The following is an 8858-nucleotide window of genomic DNA, read 5'->3' as shown; positions in this document are numbered from 1 at the left end:
TCGCCGCCGCCCCCGGATCACTATCCCTATGTTGAGCTTTCTGCGACAAAAGTTGCAGGCTCGACAAAAAAACTGCCCCAACCTGGATTACCAAATCGCCCCCCACTTGTGAACCGTGTTAAATCCCGTTAATATTACCCCTGCCAACTGGTCCCACCTAATGGAAATTGGTGAAATCTAGATAAATATATTAATAACCAGGATGAATTTAGTAATGCCAACTCACCCCACTTATGGAAAAAGATGTTATCCCATGGAATATAAGTTCAATTCCATATATTGCATTAAGATACATTTAACAGGTTTCTTTTCAATTGTTATGCAAATAACTTAGAGCTTCAAAACTTAGTTATTCTTTAACAATCAGGGTTTTTTTAGAATTATAATTTCAGTATATATCAATAATAGTAAGTAAATTAATTTTCGGTTTGTTTGTATTCTGTGTACATTAGTTTTCATTAAAGTGGTGCGAGTTTTTATTTTTAATTATATATATATTATTAATCTAAATATTACCGTTTTTTTATAAGTAGGGCAAGTTGGCAGGAGTAATATTAAACATGATTTAACCAATTTCACATGTGGGGCGATTTGATAAATCAGTTTGTGGCGTTTTTTTTAAAAAGTGGGGCGATTAGCCAGTGGGGCGACTTGTCCTGCTTCCATTTGAAGGCCCCCTTGGAGGTTTTGTATGACTATATGAACCATCTTTCATGTAAAACCCCCATGTGCATTTTGAAAAGTTGGCAGATATGTTTCTAACTCCAGGCAAAATCTACTGGTATGAATGAAAAAGAAGTTTTTAATTAAGGCTCTGTGGCCATAACAGCTGTCTCATTAGCATTTTAACCACTTCCAATATTTGCAATTAAAACAATAGAAGAAAATTATTCAATGCAAAAACAAAACTTACTTGTAAGTAAATATGAAATTCTCTTTACGGTATGAGTTTTTCTCATTGTTTGAGATTGTACAGTAGTACATGTACCTGTAACTGCTTATACCAATTTCTTATTCACTTTTGCTTGATTAACTCACTAAATATCATATACATTGTACCACATCTCCTTATTTTTATAAGCATTCCAATAACATGAACAATTGTAATTCAATTCTATATACCAAAGCAAAATGATCTGCACCACTTTCATTCACTAGTATGCATCTTTTGGCAAAATACAAGTTCTTAAATGACACAATATATATTTATTGATAAAAAAAAAAAAATTTAGTATACAACTCTATAAACAGGTATAAAAAAACACAGCTGTGTCATAACTTGTGAAATCTGTGCTGAAAACACAAACGTTGATGGTATTTGATTAATTCCATATGTGAAGCTCAACATTAGCTCGTCAGTTGGTGTTGGACAGTTATAGTTCCTTTCTGCAGGCTAGGATGAATGGCTTTTCAGGAAAACCAATTTCACAAATCAAAACTTTCCTCTAGATTTCTCCTACAATATTCATCCAGTTTAGTTCTTTTGTTTTAATTGGACACCGTCCTGATTTTTAATTTTGCAAACCATTCAGTCTCTTGCTTGCAAATGGTGCATGAAATTATGATGGGTATGGCAGTAGACAAGTGTCTTTAAAGTGGGTTTGTGCCCTGAAAAAAAGTTTTATAACTTAATTTTTTTGAAACTTGTGCAACACACATACCTAAATAACTATAACATAGAAGAGAGCAGCATTCGTGTCAATGTTTTGTTCCTGTTTACATTGTCATTGATATTTTTTTCAGAAAGCCTGAGCTCATGAATTCCTGTCATTACATCCTAAATTAACATAATTACTGCTAGCTAGCTAGAATAATTATCAGTATGCAATACGTACACTATCATTGTACAGCCCAAGTCTTCAGTATATATAATTGTTGCATTCATTCACTCCTGTGTTCAGTCGTTCAAAAATATTTAAACATCAACAAATGAACTTTAATAAGGACAAGAAAACACTAGAAAAGATACGTACATACAACCCGTGTTTAAGTGTATTTGAGAGAAATATATCGGGTTAAACGATTTATAAAGGAGAAATATATCTGGTTAAACGATGTATAAAGGAGGAAAAATTGTAGATATTGCATTACGATGCTTTCCACCTAATAGCACGTGGATATGTTTACATATTTAGACTTGACCCAGTATGACCCGTACCTTGAAGGTCACCGCCGTCGACTAGACTACAGTCGTGTATAAGACAACAAAAAGCTTAAGCCTGTACTATTTGTGTGAAGTAAATGTGTTTGTTCTGTACATTTAAATTGTTTTACCTGATAGCAAGGACGTAAATCTATCCGTTTCCTTCTCAATTCACTTTGTCATATTCTTCGAGCTTCTTCGAAACATACGTATTACTGCGCCGGAAGTGAGAAAAATATGAGAAATCCTCGTAAAATAATGCTATTTTCAATTTTGTGGAATCCATTTTGTTATATTTATTATACAAAGATAAAAAAAAGTTACGATTAATTATGAATTTGATATCATTATACGGAACGTTTGTGGATTATTTTTTCCATAGCTGTAAAACGGTCATTTTGGCGGGAAATCATGTACACATACACACGTAGATTGGCTGGTACCCGATCGTAATGATACACATCACATACACAAAAAGCTTATACCCGGAACGTAGTACCGGGAACCAGGATAATACGTAGACAACATACATAACTAATACCGAAATTGAAAACGCTTTACAGTTTCTCGTTCATAAACCGAATTCCGCTTTGAATTATAGAAGATGCAATATTAATCATGTTCAGTCGACTTTTCATTGTTATATCAACGTCTGAACTAATTAAAGAATCTTTAGATGTCAGATAACACTCGAAATTGACCCGACCTCTTTTCGCACGGAATACACATAATGATAGTTTGTAGTCAGGTTGACTGCTTATAATGCAAAATACACACTCATAACAAGTTCTATAAAACAAACAAAACACACTGATCGTTTCTTTAGTCCCCAATGTAAATGAAAGAAATAAAAACCATATCATACCATAAAAAGAAGAGGAGAAATTCGAACATTTCCGGATCTATTTCTAGCCAAAAGACCCCCTGCAAAGATTGCGTATGAAAAGATGAACATCATGACTTAAAAGTCAGGCCTTAAAGCACTGCCTTTAAAAATGAAGAATCTACATACACAGTTAGATTTTGCATATCAAAGAACCCCATTTATTCAATTTTTGATGAAATCAAACAAAGTTTAATTTTGGACCCCGATTTGGACCAACTTGAAAACAGGGCCAATAATCAAGAATCTAAGTACATTTTTATATTCAGCATATCAAAGAACCCAACCGATTCATTTTTTGTCAAAATCAAACTTGTTTAATTTTGGACCCTTTGGACCTTAATGTAGACCAATTTGAAAACGGGACCAAAAGTTAAGAATCTACATACACAGTTAGATTCGGCATCTCAAAGAACCCCAATTATTCAATTTTGATGAAATCAAACACAGTTTAATTTTGGACCCTTTGGGCCCCTTATTCCTAAACTGTTGGGACCAAAACTCCGAAAATCAATACCAACCTTCCTTTTATGGTCATAAACCTTGTGTTTAAATTTCATAGATTTCTATTTACTTAAACTAACGTTATGGTGCGAAAACCAAGAAAAATGCTTTTTTGGGTCCCTTTTTGGCCCCTAATTCCTAAACTGTTGGGACCTTGACTACCAAAATCAATACCAACCTTCCTTTTGTGGTCATAAACATTATGTTTAAATTTCATTGATTTCTATTTACTTAAAACTAAAGTTATTGTGCGAAAACCAAGAATAATGCTTATTTGGGCCCTTTTTTTGGCCCCTAATTCCTAAAATGTTGAAACCAAAACTCCCAAAATCAATCCTAACCTTTCTTTTGTCGTCATAAACCTTGTTTCAACATTTCATAGATTTCTATTAACTTAAACTACAGTTATAGTGCGAAAACCAAGAAAATGCTTATTTGGGCCCTTTTTAGCCCCTAATTCCTAAAAAGTTGGGACCAAAACTCCCAAAATCAATTCCAACCTTTCTTTTGTGGTCATAAACCTTGTGTTAAAATTTCATAGATTTCTATTCACTTTTACCAAAGTTAGAGTGCTAACGAAAACTAAAAGTATTCAGACGCCGACAACGACGACGACGCCAACGTGATAGCAATATACAACGAAATTTTTTTCAAATTTTGCGGTCGTATAAAAATAAGACATATACCTACATTTGCATTAGGGTCCAGTATCCAAAATCTAAATGTTTGGGTAGATTCAGCATTTTAAACCACCACCAAAACATATATTTTTTTAACTAATTTTTTACTCTTCAGACCTTAATATGAGCCAATTTGAAAACCATGACAGACCAAAAGTCAAAATTCCAAGTACACTGTTAAATCCAGCATATCAAAGAAACTAACAAATTTCAATTTATGTTGAAACCAAACAAAACTATATTTTAGACCTAAAATGACAAAACATTTCAGGGCCTTTCATAACTGACAATGAAGTATGGGCATTACTCATTCTTGAAGGCTGTACAGTAACCAATAGTTGTTGATTTCTGTGATTTCTCTTGTGGAGAGTTGTCTCATCAACAATTATACCACATCATCTTTTTTACATTCAATGTGGACGAACTTCCAAAAGGACTCAGACAGTTTCATTTTGGACCCTTTGAACCTTAATGTGAACCAATTAAAAAAATTAGACACAAAATGAAAATTCTGAATACACAGTTATATACAGTACATCAACCAAACTAAAATATTCAATATTTGTTGTAATCAAGCAAAATTAAAATTAGGATCTAAAATAAGCTCAATATGGACCAAATTCAAAAAAGGACTAAAAAATTAGAAATAGTGTGTACTCTGTTAGTTTTGGCTAATCAAAGAGACTAAATAATATTTTTTTTAATGAATTCAAACAAAGTTTTTAATTTTGGACCCTTTAGACCTCAATGTTGACCAATGTAAAGACGGGACCCAAAAATCCAAAATAGCAATATAGTTTGATTCAGCATACAAAAAGACCCCACAATTTGAAGACTTTGAATTAAACCTCATTGAAACAATACAGTTTGTATAAATTGCTTGATTCTTAAAATACATTCTACTTTTGCCCAAACAAACAAGAGACTACTATATTGAACTAATGTCAACAACAGGGCACTATTAATCAATATTTACTGTCGCATAAACATTATAGAAGATATACAATCAATTTATGAAATAATAAGTTGTAGAAAAGTAGAGACAATAACCTCTTTATGGGCAGCAATAAACTCAGTAAATTAATATAGATTTTAATTCTTAAATTCATTATTTTTTAGAAACACATTTATGGAACACAACCGGATCTTTTCTACGAAAAAAATAATATTATTTTATCCCAGTGTTTCAGTTCACATTTTGACAAAATCCATCCATATATATCTGCAAATAACAAAATTTTGCACAAATTATGACACCTTAAGTTGTATTGTCTGACTTCACGTTAGTCTTTTGTTCATTATTTCACATCTCTCATAACATCTTGGTCGTTTTAAACCATCAGTTCACTTGTTTATCATTGTTCCTGAAAGAAAAAAGAACATATTATTGTACATGTATATATATAATAAATGAAAGTGAAATAAAGGTAAATCATTAGATTGACTTATTTGATCCACAAAAAAAATCATTCTTATACAAGTAAAATCGAAAACTAGTTTATTTTTTTTAACTTTACAAGTTTATACACGATATCATGTATATAAATACTTGTACATACTTCTATATATGAGTTAGACTGAAATGGGTGATCTTAAATCACTGATTCAAGTAACATTTTGTCCAGAAATGTTGGAAGTAAGAGTTGTCTTTCTTTAATAATCAACAATTTTAAAAGTACTAGTAGTAGACAGTAGTATAAATAAAACACTAGACTAAGTGATTTAATTTTATTGGACTTTAAATATACTGTACAATATTTATGAACCAGGGACTAACTATGTTCATATATGAAATCCCATTTAGTTCATTTAAAATCACCTCAGTAAATAGTTTCTGGTGTTTTCTTTCATTATCAGGTATGGAATGTCAGACCTTTTTACTAGGGTCATCCCTCTGACATACATGTAAGAAAGCTAGTCCTACTGTACCTAGGCCCTCTCGTGTCAAATACTGGTAGACCATTTCTGAAAGACAATTCAACTATTAACATTGATTTCAAAAATTCAGATAGCACAAATTCAAAGTGAGGTCAATAAATAGTTTTTTAATCAAAGCAAGTTTTAGATCTATGGAATATAAACAAATTTCAAGACCTGCTTTCTTTCAAATTCCCTCATGAGATTTGTTGACCTGAATTTTCATACACTATTATATAAACCATGGTATTTAAAACAGATATTCAAATGATTTAAACATGTTAAAAGGATGTTTAAGCTTAAACAATATACATGTAATTATTACTATTAGATTAAATCTACATTTGTACATTGTTAGAGGAGGATGACCATTATCAGGATTCTCATTACAGATTTTTTTTTTAAAATGGTGAGTCAAGCAGTAAAAAGATGAAATTTTCTTGATACACTTTACATATGCAAGCTCACTAAAAATTTTGCAAACTTGTACATGTACAATGTACATGATCTATGAATATTACTGAAACATACATGATGATCATCTGATGAGTTGAGCCTTTTCAACTAATTTTTAGGGTTGAAAACCAATGTGCACATCATCTACATGTAAACAGACAATTTTTCTACATACTGTTTCAGTGTTTGTTTTATTTAATTTTCAGTGGCAGATCCAAAAAATTTCAGAAAAGAGGATGGGGGGGGGGGGGGGGGGGGGGGGCACACTGACTGCCCAAGAGGGGCTATTCAAGTAATGCTTCAGTGATTCCCTATATTTTTTCAGGCATAAGGAAATAAGGAATGGACCAACCACCTGAAAAACCCTCCAACTACGCCTCTGATTTTGACAAGAATGATATTTTCTATGTTTTAAATCATATTAATGTGAAAGTTGAGGTCTATTTCTGTATATATACATTTTTTATTGTCAGTGGCGGATCCAGAACTTTTCATAAGGGGGGGGGGGGGCCTGCTCCAGTCATGCTTCAGTGATTCCCTATATAATCAACCAAATTTTTCTCACGAAAAGGGGGGGACAGTCCCACCGCCCACTGGAACCGCCTATGATTGTACCCTTTAAAGAGATTTGTCTCATTGGCTGTCATACCTCATGTTGTTTTTACAAAGATAAATTACATTAAATTAAAAAGGCCAAACATTCTTTTTTTGGAGGGGGTCTACCATAACATAACGAATCCGGGTCCACTATGAACCGATGTCTTTGAGTTGTAGACATGTTTTGAGGATCACTGCTTCTCAAATTGCTTCTGTGTACGCCTTTTTGAGCCCCCTGCCTCAGCCTCAGGTTTCATCATAAAAACACAACTTGTACAAATCTTTCTTTGTGAAAATAGAGGAAATTACTGATTCTTTTCGTCAATGCCGACAAAAAAACGAGCAGTATGTTTATATTTTACTTAGAAAGCTTGCAAAAGCTTGCAAAGTTATTTTTAACAAATTTTTGGGCTAAAGTTGTGAGTTTGACACAAAAAGAAGGGCCTAGCGGACACTTCAAAAGCTTGCCCATCTGTGGGCGATTAATAATTGTTCAAAAAAATTATACCACACGAATCGGGTGAGTTTTGGCTATCTTACTTTCAATTTGGGCAACTTGAAATTACTCCACTCACCTGTATCGTGGCTTTCTGTAACCCACTACCATCTTCGAAGCGGCAAAGAGGAACAACAATGCATAACTGCGCATGCTCGAGATCGTTCATTTCAAATAGTAAAATTAGCCCATACCGGACGGTACTGTAGGGGTAAATTCAGTAAAAAATCTCCCATTTACTTTAATGCTAATCTATGTGTGGAAATAAATTTATACCTGATTTACCTTTAGAAATTAAAATCTTTCATATATCATTCATGAAAGTACAAATGTAGCCCTATCTTTTGCAACAATAAAAACATGGGGTCATGCGGCATTTTTGGGCATTCACATGGCCTTGTTTACAAACAATGTAGATTCGCACTGAATTCCCATACTGAACCCCATTACTTTTCAACCCTGAAGGGAAAAAAAATAGTACATTCAGCATTTTTTTTTTTTTTTTTTCAACTCTAGTTTTGATACATCTACCAAAAAATATTTATTACAAACATTATCTGCCAATCAGAAGACCATATAACTTCAGTGCTATACAGAAAGCTCTCCCCTAAATGGGCGGTCCCTGATGACGTATATTTATTTACTGAATTTACCCCTGTATTGTCAAGAATTTCAATAACGGCCGGGAAACAGAACTCAAACGTGTAATATGGACTTTCCGAATTGATTTTCCTCTAAGTTCAGTATTTTTGTGATTTTACATTTTTTATAAGTCTTTCCACTTTTCGTGGAAAGACCTTTTGTTTTTCTTCTGGTTTTTTTTTGTCTGCCGTCTGAGATGCCTTTTTGTTTTACAACATATCAAATGAATGTTTGGCCAATGATGTTGTACAGAAATGGGGGTTTCAAAACTCACCCTGTGTGACCGAACACTTACTCTTATATAAGTTGTCTCCCCGCATTCCCTTTTTCTTGTTATCGATATATCTCTAAAACCGTATAAGAGTTTTACAAACTGTTTTCGCCAAATTGTTTGTATAGTCTTGAGAATGATTTGTTTTATTTTGACTGGAGTGATCGGAAGACATCTTATGGGAGTTGTTTCCCTTTGAAAATTTAAGATAGACTATATCTGGGATCAATTCATATGGTATAAATCGTAGAGGACTACAGTCTTTTAAT

The 8858-nt window shown here is 33.0% G+C and overlaps 1 long non-coding RNA gene across 1 annotated transcript; it reads right to left on the bottom strand.

The window, feature by feature from the left end:
- Positions 1-5286: 5286 nt before the first annotated feature.
- On the bottom strand, positions 5287-7836 carry LOC134686586 (uncharacterized). Its single transcript, XR_010101625.1, has 3 exons — positions 7756-7836; positions 6030-6175; positions 5287-5574 (listed from the first exon to the last, which is right to left on the bottom strand). It is a non-coding gene; the product is annotated as an uncharacterized LOC134686586 (long non-coding RNA).
- Positions 7837-8858: the final 1022 nt, after the last annotated feature.

This window comes from Mytilus trossulus, chromosome 10 (assembly GCF_036588685.1).
Source record: "Mytilus trossulus isolate FHL-02 chromosome 10, PNRI_Mtr1.1.1.hap1, whole genome shotgun sequence".
NCBI lineage: Eukaryota > Metazoa > Mollusca > Bivalvia > Mytilida > Mytilidae > Mytilus > Mytilus trossulus.
Note: the sequence above shows the minus strand (reverse complement) of the source record. Positions and strands in the feature narration are given on the sequence as shown.